The sequence below is a fragment of the Cebus imitator genome, unplaced genomic scaffold, assembly GCF_001604975.1.
Source record: "Cebus imitator isolate Cc_AM_T3 unplaced genomic scaffold, Cebus_imitator-1.0 Scaffold266, whole genome shotgun sequence".
NCBI lineage: Eukaryota > Metazoa > Chordata > Mammalia > Primates > Cebidae > Cebus > Cebus imitator.
The window spans coordinates 3194003-3208553 of record NW_016107581.1 but is presented as its reverse complement, the minus strand read 5'-3'; the positions used below and the strand labels follow the sequence as shown (position 1 = coordinate 3208553).

Genomic DNA, 14551 nt, shown 5'->3' with positions numbered 1-14551 from the left:
CAGGAGAATTGCCTGAACCCGGGAGGCGGAGGTTGCGGTGAGCCGAGATCGCGCCATTGCACTCCAGCCTGGGTAACAAGAGCGAAACTCCATCTCAAAATTAAAAAATAAAAAAAATAAAATAAAATAAAGCCATGCTGCTTTTTCCTCTATGCTGTTAGAGTCTCTTTAAAAGAGGATATCTAGGTTTTATGCAAGTATTCTGAGTTCCAAAGCTTCTCCTCTGTGTCAACCTTGCTGGGCATAATCTATACCTTAATTTTAAAATCTAGAGTAATCAATTTTTTGTCAATATAATTAGCCCTCCATATCCACTGGTTTTGCATCCACAGACTTAACCAACTGTAGACAGAAAATACTTAAAAAAATAAAAAACAAGACTATAACAAAAAAATAATACAAACTTTAAAAACACTAAAGTATAACAATTACTTGCATAGCATTTACATTGTATTAGATATTATACTTAATCTGGAGATTATTTAATGTCTGTGAGAGTGTGAGCACAGGTTATATGCAAGTACTACATCGTTTTATGTAAGGGACTTCGTCTTTGCCTTGGAGGAATGTTTTATCCAAAGGGGAGCGCATGGTCTTCCTGGGTTAATATCTTCTCCCCGTGGGCACTCTATCTTCCATGTTTATCTCCCAGGCTGCATATTTCTTTCTGTTGAGACACTGAGAACTTACCTCAGAGCTTTCAGGGTTAAGGTTTATCGGAATAAACACTCTCAGAGATCTGCCTGGCTGTCACATACATGTAGCCCTTGGGCATTTTCCTAGACTCTCCTGACCAAACTCTCAAGCTCTAAGGACATTTCCGCCCCTGGGTGGGATCTCCTCCTCAGGATACGTGAAAACCTGTGGATGCTGAGTGTATTCATTACAACCATATGGAAAGATGCTGAGAAATGTTCTCTCCAACCAAATACTAGCAGGTGGCATGTATACCCAGATCTGGAAAAGTTCGTATTTCTGTAATTAATTTGGTGGCTGGGAGATCGCTACAATATTATATGTTGTTGAAATAAAATGTTTAACTGGGCACAGTGACTCACGTCTGTAATCCCAACACTTTGGGAGCCCAAGGCAGGTGGATCACCTGAGGTCAAGAGTTCAAGACTAGTCTGGCCAACATGGCGAAACACCATCTCCACAAATATACAAAAATTAGCCGGGTGTGGTGGTGCACACCTATAATCTCAGCTACCCAGGAGACTAGGAGGGAGAGTCACTTGACCCTGCTGGGAGGTAGAGGATGCAGTGAGCCGAGATCACGCCACTACACTCCAGCCTGGGTGACAGAGCAAGACTCTGTCTCAAAAAAAGAAGAGGGAGGGAGGGAGATAGAGAAGGAACAGGATTGAAAAAGAAAAAAAAGAAATGCAAAGAATCAAATAGATAATGACAGAGTAAGATGTCGGCATCCTCATATATGGAAGTCAGAGTAACTCAGTGTAATAAACACAGCTTCAGAGTCAGGCAGACAAGATTTTATCTCCTGTTCAACTACTTACTAGTTCAGTGATACTGGGTGTGCTACTCCACCTCTCTGAGCAGTTTTATAAATGAAGGGGCCAATGAAATAATACCAAGCTAAGTAAATGACAGTAAGATTAAATTAGATAATACATACAAAGTGTGCAGGAACTCAGTCATACCTTTTAAATTTTTGAGTGACTTTAAAGGAGAAGAACTTTCTGCTTCACCTAGAACTGCTGGTATACGGTAATTCATGTACCAAGTAAGCTTTATGAACTGCTACTAAGAGCCAGGCTGACATAATCACTGGGGTATTTGATGGGTGACGGACAAGGAACCTTTGATGGCATGGAATTCATAGGCTCACAGTCTAGCAGAAAGGGACAAGCATATTAACAAATAAACATGGTCCATGGGATTAGGCTATGATAGATGTATCACAGACAGAAACTTACAACAGAGGTTGATTAATGTCTGACTGATGTGTTCAGGTAGCGCTTCAGGAGAAGCTAAAGTGTGAGCTGCTTCTTTTTTTTTTTTTTGAGTTTCGCTCTTGTTACCCAGGCTGGAGTGCAATGGCACGATCTTGGCTCACTGCAACCTCCGCCTCCTGGGTTCAGGCAATTCTCCTGCCTCAGCCTCCTGAGTAGCTGGGATTATAGGCACGCGCCACCATGCCCAGCTGATGTTTTGTATTTTTAGTAGAGACGGGGTTTCACCATGTTGACCAGGATGGTCTCGATCTCTTGACCTCGTGATCCACCCGCCTCGGCCTCCCAAAGTGCTGGCATTACAGGCGTGAGCCACCGCGCCTGGCGTGAGCTGCTTCTTAAAGCATGAATAAATTCCCAGACGAGGCAGAAAGTGAGTTTCTTTAAATTATTTGATCATGAACAACTGATGGGAGCCCCTAATTTGGCAAAATGCTATGCACATGGTAGACACTAACGAATACTGAATATGAATACCAACATGCTCGCCACCTAGATGACATAAAGGTACATAGGTAAGGCCAGGCACAGTGGCTCACGCTTGTAATCCCAGTGCTTTATGAGGCTGAGATGTGAGGTTTGCTTGAGGCCAGCAGTTCAATGCTGTAGTGATCTGTAATCATGACATTGCACTCCAGTCTGAACCACAGAGCAAGACCGTCTATAAAAAAAGAAAAAGGTAGATAGGTAGTGGGTAATAGTTTCACAAATCTCAACTACTGGCATGCAAAAAACAAAATCTTCTTTTCCCCCCAAAAGACCTATCTTTGTGTCTTTGTCTAGCCCCTAGTGTTTGAGGAAGGAAATTTGATCTACTCACTTCCAGCTCATCATGTCCAGTTAATTTAGTTTTTCCTCAGTCAGTTAGGAATTCTATATTCTACCTCTTCCCCAGCCCTTTGCAACAATGCTCTTTCTTATCTGTAAAATGGGGCCAATTATACCCACAATGGTGTTTTAAAGATGTTTGTAAATCTGCTACTACCAGGAGCAGAGTATGCACTCCACAGGTGAGAACAGACTGCGTTGCCCTTCTTCACCTTGATGTAAGTCAAGGACACTCCTAGCACCCTCTAGGACCGTTTTTTAAAAGTCCCCTTTTTATGCCAGGAAAATAAGTCGCAATGGGTTACAGAATGGTACATAGAAAGTACAGTTCTCCTCCTACCCACGATAGCTGGATATCCAAACCCTGCAATTGCACTGCCTACAATTGCGCTACATTTTCTCAGCCAAAGCTTCGTTTATTATGCTGCTTGGCAAAGAACTAAGCTACAGTCAACTTAGGTAAAAGTCTCTCTTTTAAAGTACAGTGTAATGAAACAAACTTGCTTAACACTTCTCTGAATAATTACAAACTTCAAATCAATAGAATTTCAACCACAAAGATTTTACCTAATCATTTCACTGGATCCATTCAATATTTTTATGGAATACCCCGTAGTAGTGAAAACTTCTGAAATTTCCTAATGAGTCACTTAAACTTTCTGGACCCAAGAAGTCCAATATTAACAGAAATAAATTGGTACAAGGTCATTGGCTGTAATTTTGGCCAAAACTCCAAGATGATGTTATTAGAGTAACCTTAAAACCTGGCAAAGCAGTGGCATTCATAGATAACCCTAGGCTATATTAACAAACAGCCAAGTAAACTATTTGTTTACATCATAAAGCAAGGTTCAGGAGGTAAGATTCATGTAACTACTTTGCAAGCCTCACAGTCTTCAAGTAACACCACTATAAGATACTTAGTGTGTAACTAGGCGGTACAAGACCCAAATAGAGCCTGTTAAGTAATAATGACGATGAATGAAACTGTTGGGAAACAGAAAATGAACCACAGCTGACAAATCCAGGAAACTCTTCTGCATTCACATTTTATTCAGTCGCATGATGGTGAAGAGATGACTGTGGGGAGTGACCAAAATAATATTAGAACTTTGGGATTTTCTCCAGGTGCCACACAACTGCAGCTCGGCAGACTCCAGGCATGAGAAATCTCAGGTTACATAAGTCTTTGTAGACTCATTGAGATCATGTTGAAACTAAATTTAAGGATGAGATCTCCCTTTATTTGCATGACCTGTCCTGCCTCACTCTTCCTTGCCCAGATTCCTTTTTCTATGACTCAGAACTAAAAGGGAGGAAAAAAAATGGGACCGGTGCCTAGTTCAGGAGCTGCGCCTGCTGACGACCTAGCCCTTCCTGCCATTTCAACCCAACACCTAACAACAGGATGATTTGACACTGGGCACAGTTCTTTGAGCCCTTCTGTCCTTCTCATGTGTTCAAGGGAGAAAAACACTAAGTTCTACATCAATCAAACTTACTAAAGTCTAGTACCTTGAGTCCTTAGGAAACCATACAGTATCTGTCGCAACCACCCACGCTTTTTCAAAGGGTGTGCAGTAAGAAACAACTCGTTCTTTTTTTCTCTCTCTTTCTCCTAGACCTATGAAGAGGAAGACTTTTAAAACAGAAAATAAAGGTGAAAGGTAAGGTCTACTCTATGACCCTTTACATAAAACACCCTTTACCACGAGAAGCAAACATACCTGCCTTCCTTTGCTCTTGCCTTGAAACTTGTTACCAGGTTACGTGAAAAATTACTTCTGGATAAAATAACCATTTTGACGTGGAATCTGAGTTAGAATTATGTCATCCAGTGACACATAAACATGTACGAACATAACCTGTTCTATGGCAACCACCTGTGAAAAAAGTTAAAAGGCTAAAATCTCAGCCTAAATAAGAATCACTTCAGCACTGTAATTACTTGCAAGCACTGAACACGTAATACCCAGATACTCCTGCAGTAAAAAGGTGATTCTGAAAAAGTCATTGGTACCATACATATCTGTTACTCTGTACTCGAAGTATTAAATTCTTTATTCAATGTTGACTTATTAATGTTATTACATTCGAAATCTCCACATCTGTCCCTGTTGATTTAAGGGACATTCGAAATCTCCACATCCGTCCCTGCTGATTTGCTATAATTCAGACCCAAGGTACCCTGAAAACAGAAAGAAGTGCCGATTGATGTCAAACAGAAACCAATTCTTTGTTGTACTTTGAAACAATTTAAGAATGTAATCTAACATTTTCCTGATCTAAAAAATAGCAAGGAATAATGGGAATTTTTAAAGGAAAATACTGTACAACATTCTCATCAATATTTGTATCTTCTAAATATCAAGAGTATGAATTTTGGCTATAAGATATTCAAATTCAAGTATCATTACTATGACAAAAATAAATTACCTCAGACATTTCCACATTATGCTCCAAAAATTGTTTGTTAAATTAGATGTGTGGAAGTTGAAAATATTTCTTTTTTCATTTAAACAAGATTTTAAAATGTCACTTCGTCCCCTTGGGCATCCTTTTAGAAGTTAATTTATATACTGTTGCTGAACTACTCGACATTTTAAAAGTATTAGGTAATGTTACCATATTTATCACTGAAATAGTATAATAGCTATACAATTCTATCTAATCTCATGATGTAACTAGGCATAGAAAGTTCCATTGCAGACAGGAAAAAGACTACAAATAATACTGAAGAAAAATATTCGCTAACTATACCTTCTCAAATCCCACAGACATAATTCTATTGTGGGGGTTTTTTTTAAATTATTTTTTACCACTGATATATTTGAAATCCAAAGCAGTTTGCATTTCAATCCTTTGTAGGCAAAATGTTGTCAATTGCTGTGGTTGTTTAATGGGGCTGGGATGAGCGTGAAAAGAAGGTTAGGATGCCTCTAGGAAACCGTGTAACAATGTACCTTTGTGTTAGTGTTGCAATATTCAAATGGGCAAACTCAGGTCTTTCTTCGGCTGAGAAATGTGTTAACTGCATGATATCTTTAACTTTTTTTTTTCTTGAGATGGAGTCTCACTCTGTTGCTCAGGCTGGAGTGCAATGGTGCGATCTCAACTCACTGCAACCTCTGCCTCCCAGGGTCAAGCAATTCTCCTGCTTCAGCCTTCCGAGTAGCTGGGATTATAGGCATGCACCACCACGCCCCACTAATTTTTTTTTTATTTTTAATAGAGATGGGGTTTCACCATGTTGGCGAGGCTGGTCCCAAACTCCTGACCTGAGGTGATCCACCTGCCTCGGCCTCCCAAAGTGCTGGGATTACAGGCAGGAGCCACCGTGCCCGACCTATTTTTAACTATTTTATGTCTATTTCATTGAAGAGATTTAAGCAGAGAGGTAGCATAGTTAGAATTTATTTCATGGACATTTTTGTGGCAGTGCAGGAAACCAACTTTGAGCAGGGCAGACAGACACTGGAAAAATACGAGTCTCCTGCAAAACATTAAAAGATACAGAGGGCACTACTAACAAAAAGATAGAGAAGACGAAGTAAATGAGAGAAACATGTAAGAAGTAAAATCTGAAACTACCTAACTTAGTGATTAATTAGATATGAGGGAACAGGAAAAGTTAGAGTCAATGCTCACATAATGTATGGGTCACAGTGTCACCGACACCATCATTAATTATGATTGGACACATAGGGAAAGAAACAAGTTGAGGTGTCTATGTGTTCTAGCTATCTACTGCTGCGTGACAAACCCTGAAACTCAAGGTTTTAAAATAGCAATCATATTTATCTTACCGTCTTGCAATCTGGGCAGAGCTCAGTGGGGAAATCTAACCTCAGCTCCATGTGGTATCAACGAGGGCAGCTTGACCCAAAGCTGGACGCTCCGCTCCCAAGATAGCTCACTCATGCAGCTGGCAAGTTGGCGCTGGCCGCCTGCTGGGACCTCTGCCAGGCTGTCTGCTCAAACACCTATACGTGGGTTCTCCATGTGGCTCTCTGACTTTTTTACAGCATGGTGTCTGAAGTCCAAAAGCAAACATCCCCAAAACGCACGAAGTGGAAGCTATCAGACTCTCGAGGCTTGAACCTGGTACCATATTACCTGCACTATAGTCTACTAATGGAGCAGTCATAAAGCCAACTCAAAAAGAGAGGCATAAACCCCACTTCTCAATAGGAGGCATTTCAAATGGTTTTGCAGCTGTGTTTTAAAACCTCCATAATGTAGGACATCTTAAGTCCTACTGTGAGACAGATACCTCCAATAAATAATTTCATGTACAAATCTTAAAGAAACTTTTAGGAAAGAGGTCAAAAACATATTCCAACTTGAGAAATGTAGACAGAGACACATTTACTGTAATTTTAATGAAGTTTAAGTTTCATGTCCCTCACTTCCAAGATGAGGACTTGTGCTTAATTTTATATTTTTTTCTTAAAGAGAAGCTCCAAATTTATATAAGCTTCAGACTCCATAAAATCTTATGTACCCCTGGGTGAAATTTAAATCGTAAGAGTAGATTAGATTTTCTGAGAAGACTGTGTTGAATGAAAAGAGCAGGGGTGTAAGAATGGAAACCTGCAAATGTCAATATATTCACACCACGAGGAGGGAAAGAGGAAAGGGATTAGAAAGGAGATATTTCAAATATAATCAGAGAGTTAGGAGGATATCAGAAAAGGATTTTGTCAAACATACCAAGCAGCAGAAAGTTGCAGAAAAAAAGTGGCTGGTAAATAGTCTCAAAATAAAGCATAAAGTTTAAAAAAAAAAAAACTAAAAAATAATCCTGTTGAGTCAGCATCATGAGCATTCATTCGCAACCTTCTCAAAGCAACAGAAGCTAGTTTTCAGCAAGTTGAGAGCAAACGTTAATTGAAAAAAGAAAGTGGTGATAGCAAGAAATTTGGCTGAGAAACATTAGAAATAGATACAGGAGTAAGAGGTTGGGAACTAGAAAAATACATCTGTCAGAGGCTGCTTTCAGCAAAAATACAAAGTCTTAATAATGTTATAACTATTAAAGATGTTAAAGCAATGTCTTCAAGTATTTCCATAATGAAAATGCCAGTCTCAGATGGCTTCATGCAAAAATTCTCCCAATCTTTAAAGAAAAAAAATTATCTGTCTTACATAATTTCTTCCAGGAAATATGACACCCAAATCATTTTACACAATCAGCATAAAACTGGGACCAAAATCATGCAGGCATTAGAAAAGGGGTAACTTTTTGCCTTTGTAATTCATAAATAAAGGTGCAAAAATTTTAAATTACTAGCAAAGCCAATTGGAACAGTATGGATAAAAAATAATATGCCGTAATCAAGTTGCAATTATCATCTCAGGAATGCAGGGATGGTTTAATATTAGAAAAATCTATAATATGGTCCAATGCATTAACAGATTAAAAAAGAAAACCATGGCCAGGCGTGGTGGCTCATGCCTGTCTGTAATCCCAGCACTTTGGGAGGCTGAGGCAGGTGGATCACCTGAGGTCAGGAGTTTGAGACCAGCCTGGCCAGCATGGCAAAATCCTGTCTCTACTAAAAATACAAAAATTATCCAGGCATGGTGGCAGGCACCTGTAATTCCAGCTACTCTGGAGGTTGAGGCAGAATAATCGCTTGAATCCAGGAGGCAGAGGTTGCAGTGAGCTGAGATCATGCCACTGTATTCTAGCCTGGGTGACAAGAGTGAAACTCTGTCTCAAAAAAAAAAAAGAAAGAAAGAAAGAAAGAAAACCATATGACCGTTTTAATAAATGCAGGAACCGAATTTGATAAAATTCAACATAATACAAACTCATAGTAAGGAAACAGAAGGGATCTTCTCAGGCATAGTACCTATTATCAGAAAACGTCGGCGGTATCCTCTTTAAAATTAGGAATGAAACATTATCATTACTTCTCATCAACATCATGTTGAAGGCTCCATTTACACCAATGCCTAAGTACCCAATCTTCCTTCAGTTTCTGTGCTAATCCCACCCCTCAGTCTGCTTTACTAACTTGGTCTCCCCCTGACAGCCACAGAGTATCCAGTTCCTCCAGCTCTCCCTCTCAATCTGAGCTGTACAGTGGAATCACCAGTCTTGAAACTTACAGATGCTTAGCCAGCCACAGTGGCTCACATTTGTAATCTCAGTACTTTGAAAGGCAGAGGCGGGAGGACCAGTTGAACCCAGGAGTTCCAGACCAGCCTGGGCAACATAGAGAGACTTTGTCTCTACAAAAAATAAATAAAATTAGCTGGATACAGTGGTAGATGCCTGTAGTCCCAGTTACCCAGGAAGCTAAGGCAGGAGGATCCCTTGAGCCCTGGAGGCTGAGGCTGCTATGAGCCAAAGGTACGCCACTGCACTCCATCCTGGGTGACAGAAAGAGACCTTGTCTTAAAAAAAAAAAAAAAAAAAGAAAAGGAAAGAAATGTATGGGCCGGGTGCAGTGGCTGATGCCTGTAATCCCAGCACTTTGGGAGGCCAAGGCGGGCAGATCACCTGAGGTCAAGAGTTCAAGACCAGCCTGGTCAACATAGTGAAACCTCATCTCTACTAAAAATACAAAAATTAGTCAGGTGTTGTGGCAGGTGCCTGTAATTCCAGCTACTCAGGAGGCTGAGGCAGGAGAATCATTTGAACATGGAAGGTGGAGGTTGCCGTGAGCCGAGACCACGCCATTGCAATCCACCCTGAAGGACAAGAGTGAGACTTCGTCTCAAAAAAAAAAAAAAGAAAAAAAGAAAGAAACTTACGAAATATTGAGTTGCATCCTTAGAAACTCCTATTTGATTGGTCAGGACATAGAATCGGCATCTGAATTTTCCATATTTCCCCAGGTAACTCTAACGTACAGCTCACGTTGAGAATCACTGGATTAGGGTAAAAATAGGAGGGAAAGAGGAGAAAAAGAGAAGGGAGGGAAGAGTAGAGCAGTCAGCTATTCTGAAACAAGGCTGCACATTAAAATCACCTATGGATCTTTACACAACCCTGATGCCCAGATTCCCTTCTATACTGATTTTGAAATCAGAATCTGTGGAGGTATGATCCTGGCATGGTATATTTTAAAAGATTCCACAGGCCGGGCGCGGTGGCTCACGCCTGTAATCCCAGCACTTTGGGAGGCCGAGGCGGGTGGATCACGAGGTCAAGAGATCGAGACCATCCTGGTCAACAAGGTGAAACCCCGTCTCTACTAAAAATACAAAAAATTAGCTGGGCATGGTGGCGCATGCCTGTAATCCCAGTTACTCAGGAGGCTGAGGCAGGAGAATTGCCTGAACCCAGGAGGCGGAGGTTGCGGTGAGCCGAGATCGCGCCATTGCACTCCAGCCTGGGTAACAAGAGCAAAACTCCGTCTAAAAAAAAAAAAAAAAAAAAAAAAAAAAAAAACCAAAAAAAAAAAAAAAAAAAAAAAAAAAAAAAAAGATTCCACAAAGCTTTCTTATATGCTGTCAAGATTGAGAACAACTGCTTTTTTTCCCCCCCGAGACAGAGTTTCACTCTGTTGTCCAGGCTGGAGTGCAGTGGTGCCATCTCAGCTCACTGCAACCTCTGCCTCCTGGGTTGAAGCGATTTTCCTGCTTTGGCCTCCCGAGAACTGGGACTACATGCACACACCACCACGCCCAGTTAACTTTTGTATTTTTAGTAAAGACAGTGTTTCACCACGTTGGCCAGGCTGGTCTTGAACTCCTGACCTCATGTAATCCACCCACCTCAGCCCTCCCAAAGTGCTGGGATTACAGGCATGAGCCACTGCACCCGGCTGGCACAAACACTTTAAATCCAATCGTCAACTCTGCGTCTTCTTTCGTAAGTCACGTGGCTGCCCAAGGGCCCAGGGCTTCTCCTCCCTCACACCTGTGCCCACACACTCGCTTCTGCCCACAAGGCAGCAGGCTCCACAAGGGTGAAGGTTGTGACTTTCCTGGGTGTTATAATTTCTCAAATCCTCCCTTAGCTAGAAATCAGATTGTTTCCACATTACTGGCACATCCTGCAAACACAAATGAAGATTAATGGCGAATAAGAGGAAGATATAGGAGGAAGAACCCAGGGAAGTGTTGATATTTCAATTTTAAAAGATATATGGGGTAAGTGGGAAACAGCACAAGATGAAAAGGGTCAGTTTAAAGTGAAATATGCACTTTAATAGACCAGCCCTCTCACCTCCAGAGGCACAAAACAGATAGCAAGAAGAGTCTGTCTCCAGTGCCATCAAGCTCTGCACTACATTGCCCAGAAGTGACTTTTCCCAGGCTTGCTTTCTTTTCCGTATCGGTATTACAGAGCGGGCTGGGCGCGGTGGCCTACACCTGTAATCCCAGCACTTTGGGAGGCCCAGGTGGGCAGACCACATCAGGAGTTCAAGACCAGCCTGGCCAACTTGGTAAAACTCCATCTCTACTACAAATAGAAAAATTATCCAGACACGGTGGCGGGCACCTGTAATCCCAGCTACTCGGGAGGCTTGAACCCAGGAGGCGGAGGTTGCAGTGAGCCGAGACCTCGCCATTGCACTCCAGCCTGAACAACAAGAGCAAAACTCTGTCTCAAAAAAATAAAAATAAAAATAGGCCGGGTACGGTGGCTCACACCTGTAATCCCAGCACTTTGGGAGGCCAAGGCGGGCGGATCACGAGGTCAAGAGATCAAGACCATCCTAGCCAACATGGTGAAACCCCATCTCTACTAAAAATACAAAAATTATCCGGACATGGTGGCCCGTGCCTGTAGTCCCAGCTACTCGGGAGGCTGAGGCAGGAGAATTGCTCGAACCTGGGAGGCGGAGGTTGCAGTGAGCCGAGATTGCACCACTGCACTCCAGCCTGGCGCCTGGCGACAGAACAAGACTTTGTCTCAAAAAAAATTAATTAATTAATTAATTAAATAAAAATTAAATAAAGGAGTGAAAAGGGACTCCCCTAACCTTCACTGCCACAGTGGTGAGAAAAGAAATCTTTTCACACCCTGACCATCCACATAGTAAGAAGGGACTTTCCTGCCTACATGACAAGATGGGAATCCCCTGTCACAGAAGCGTCTAGAGAGTAAGGGATGGCCATCCATAAATAGCGCATGCACCTCTCAGCCAAGGAAACCAGTCTTCCCTGAAGAACAGCTCTATCTACATGTTTCACACGCCGTCTCATTGAAACTGCTTTATCATTGCTATTTTACAGATGAGGAGTCCCACCCTGTCCATGGTCACAGAACCCTCGAGTGGTAGACCCCAGCTGTCAGCCAATGTGTGTCAGAATACTTCCAAAATCATTGTTTTTTTCTAATGTAAAATGCACTAATCTGTGCCTGTGGTCAACTTATTTTTTTTTCTATAGGTGGGGTAAGAGGCAAAGAGGATAGTTTCTTGTTTTGGGGGGTTTTTCTGAGACGGGGTCTCTATCTGTCTCCCAGACTGGAGTGCAATGGTACAATCTCTGCTCACTGCAACCACAGCCTCCCAGGCTCAAGCGATTCTCCTGCCTCAGCCTCCTTAGTAGTTGGGATTACAGGCACACACCACCAGGCCAGGCTAATTTTTGTATTTCTGGGAGAGATGGGGTTTCACTATGCTGGCCAGGCTGGTTTTGAACTCCTGACTTCAAATGATCCACCCGCCTCGGCCTCCCAAAGTGCTGGGATTACAGGCATGAGCCAGTGTGCCCAGCCAAGAAGACAGTATTGAAGGGAGAAGTCAAAAAAGATAGTAAAGGCTGAAAATTGTTCTCAAATATTTCCAAAATATCCCTTACCATTTTGAGACAGAAGGCACTCATTGTTGATCTCATGCTAAAGCAACACAGGATAACACCATCAACTTTTTCCACCTACCATTACCAAGATCAAGGAACCTGGGATTTGTCTTTGTAAATAATCTGTTACCGACAAACTCTAGGCCAGCTGGGGAAACGCCTTCACCACAGCCTGGGGAACACACTTAGCCCAGGCTGTGATCGCCAGCATTCTCGGATAAAACCGAGCTTTCCCCTGGCAAAAGGTGAAGGTGCATAGGAGGTCCAACCCTGTTTGTGAGACTGCCAAACAGAGCCACCTTCTCAGACCGACTCACCTGGAGCTGAACTGCAAACACACGGGCGTCACGTGACAATAAGCAGAAAGGCTCTACACGTCCCAGCACAGCTGCGCCCGCTCTGCGGTTGCTTCCATTGGAATCACTCCTGACTCGCTGCTATGCCAGTTTATTTTATTGCTTATATTCATTAGATGAAAATGATTTAATTAGGTAATTACGTGCGGGCTTGGTTGGTGTGTATCACTTCTGCATTTTTTGGTTGTGTCCATGTATTTAAACCTCAGGGGAACGGAGAATATTTTTATTCCCATGGCACCCTTCTAGGACAAATTAAATACTGTTTTCTCTTGCTTGGCCACCTCATGATCTCATTGCTTTGGGGCTGCATAATGGGAAAGAGACCATTTCAGAAATTGGCATATTGTGAGGAGCCGTAGGGAATGTTAGGGCTATCATGTCATAGTACTTAAGTTTTAGTTTATAGGAATAAAAATAGTAATAGAGGAGAGTCCACAAATGTCTTTGACTATCTGTGTCTCCTTGATAAAAATAGCCAAAGATATGCAGACATAGTGTGACTCCTCTTTTCTGATCCGTGTGCATTTGGGAGAAGCAACCGTGAACATGAAACATGGGAAAAGCACAAAATGTTTCAGTGCCTTGCATACAACTGATGCTTAAAAAGAAAAAGAAAAATACTTGGCTGAGCCTGGTGGCTCACGCCTGTAATCCCAGCACTTTGGGTAGATGGGCGGATCACTTAAGGCCTGGAGTTCGAGACCATCCTGGCCAATTTGGTGAAACACTGACTCTACTAAAAATACAAAAATTAGCCAGATGTGGTGGTGCACACCTGTAGTTCCAGCTACAGGTATTGATCGACTTACGACCTATGCAGCTTACGACCATTCGACTTTACGATCACAATCGCTAGCCACGACTGCTCCGCGTCTGGCAGCGCAAACGTTGCCCAGCTGGGCGTACGACAGTGCGGACCAGCTTCCGGCAGCACTACCATCTCCGCGTGCACCATTTCAACTGTTATCCCAGACTCGGTACAGCAATTTATGTTTCATGTCTTGGATATTTTTCATCAAACCCCTCCCAATAAATTTCTTATACATTTTGAAGCAATGGACCCAAACATCGAATGATTTGCAAGGATTGAATGGATAGGGCACGATGTGTTTCGTCCGTATAGTGAAATTTATGAAGAAAAAAAAGAAACATACAATTCAGACAAAGCTCACCATGTTTATGAAAAAACCAACTCCGGTAACCCCAACTGCTGCCTCAGGTGAGGACATCAATGATCCGCAGCCAAGCACCAGCGGCCAATAAAATGTTTTGTACATGTTTATATATTTTGATATGTTTTGCAATTGGGAAAATGTTTCCTATGGTATTTTTTACACCTGTATTTTGTATTTTTGTAGCCACCCGTATTTTGTAATTTTGTATGTTTTGCAAATATTAAACCAGTTGTAATGCAGTGTTTTACTTAAATCTGATGAATGTAAAAATAAGAAATAAAATGGTGTAGAGATGATATAAATGGCATAAAATGAAAAGAAAATTATGATATATAACAATAATGAAAGAAAATTATGATAAAATATGACTTAAAGATTTTTATAACATCATTTCACAGTACTGTACATATAGCCTACTCAACTTACGACCAAATCGTGTTACGACCGG

General features: G+C 41.8%; 1 long non-coding RNA gene across 2 annotated transcripts in view; it reads right to left on the bottom strand.

The window, feature by feature from the left end:
- Positions 1-2602: 2602 nt before the first annotated feature.
- Positions 2603-14551, bottom strand: part of LOC108283951 — a 16799-nt gene continuing 4850 nt past the window's right edge. The window contains exons 2-3 of one of the 2 annotated variants that reach the window (XR_001817030.2): positions 6648-6834; positions 2603-2634 (exon numbers count right to left, since the gene is read on the bottom strand). This is a non-coding gene — a long non-coding RNA (uncharacterized LOC108283951). Of the gene's footprint in view, positions 2635-4534; positions 4672-6647; positions 6835-14551 lie in introns of those variants that run through there. The other variant, XR_005195739.1, reaches the window with a different exon arrangement.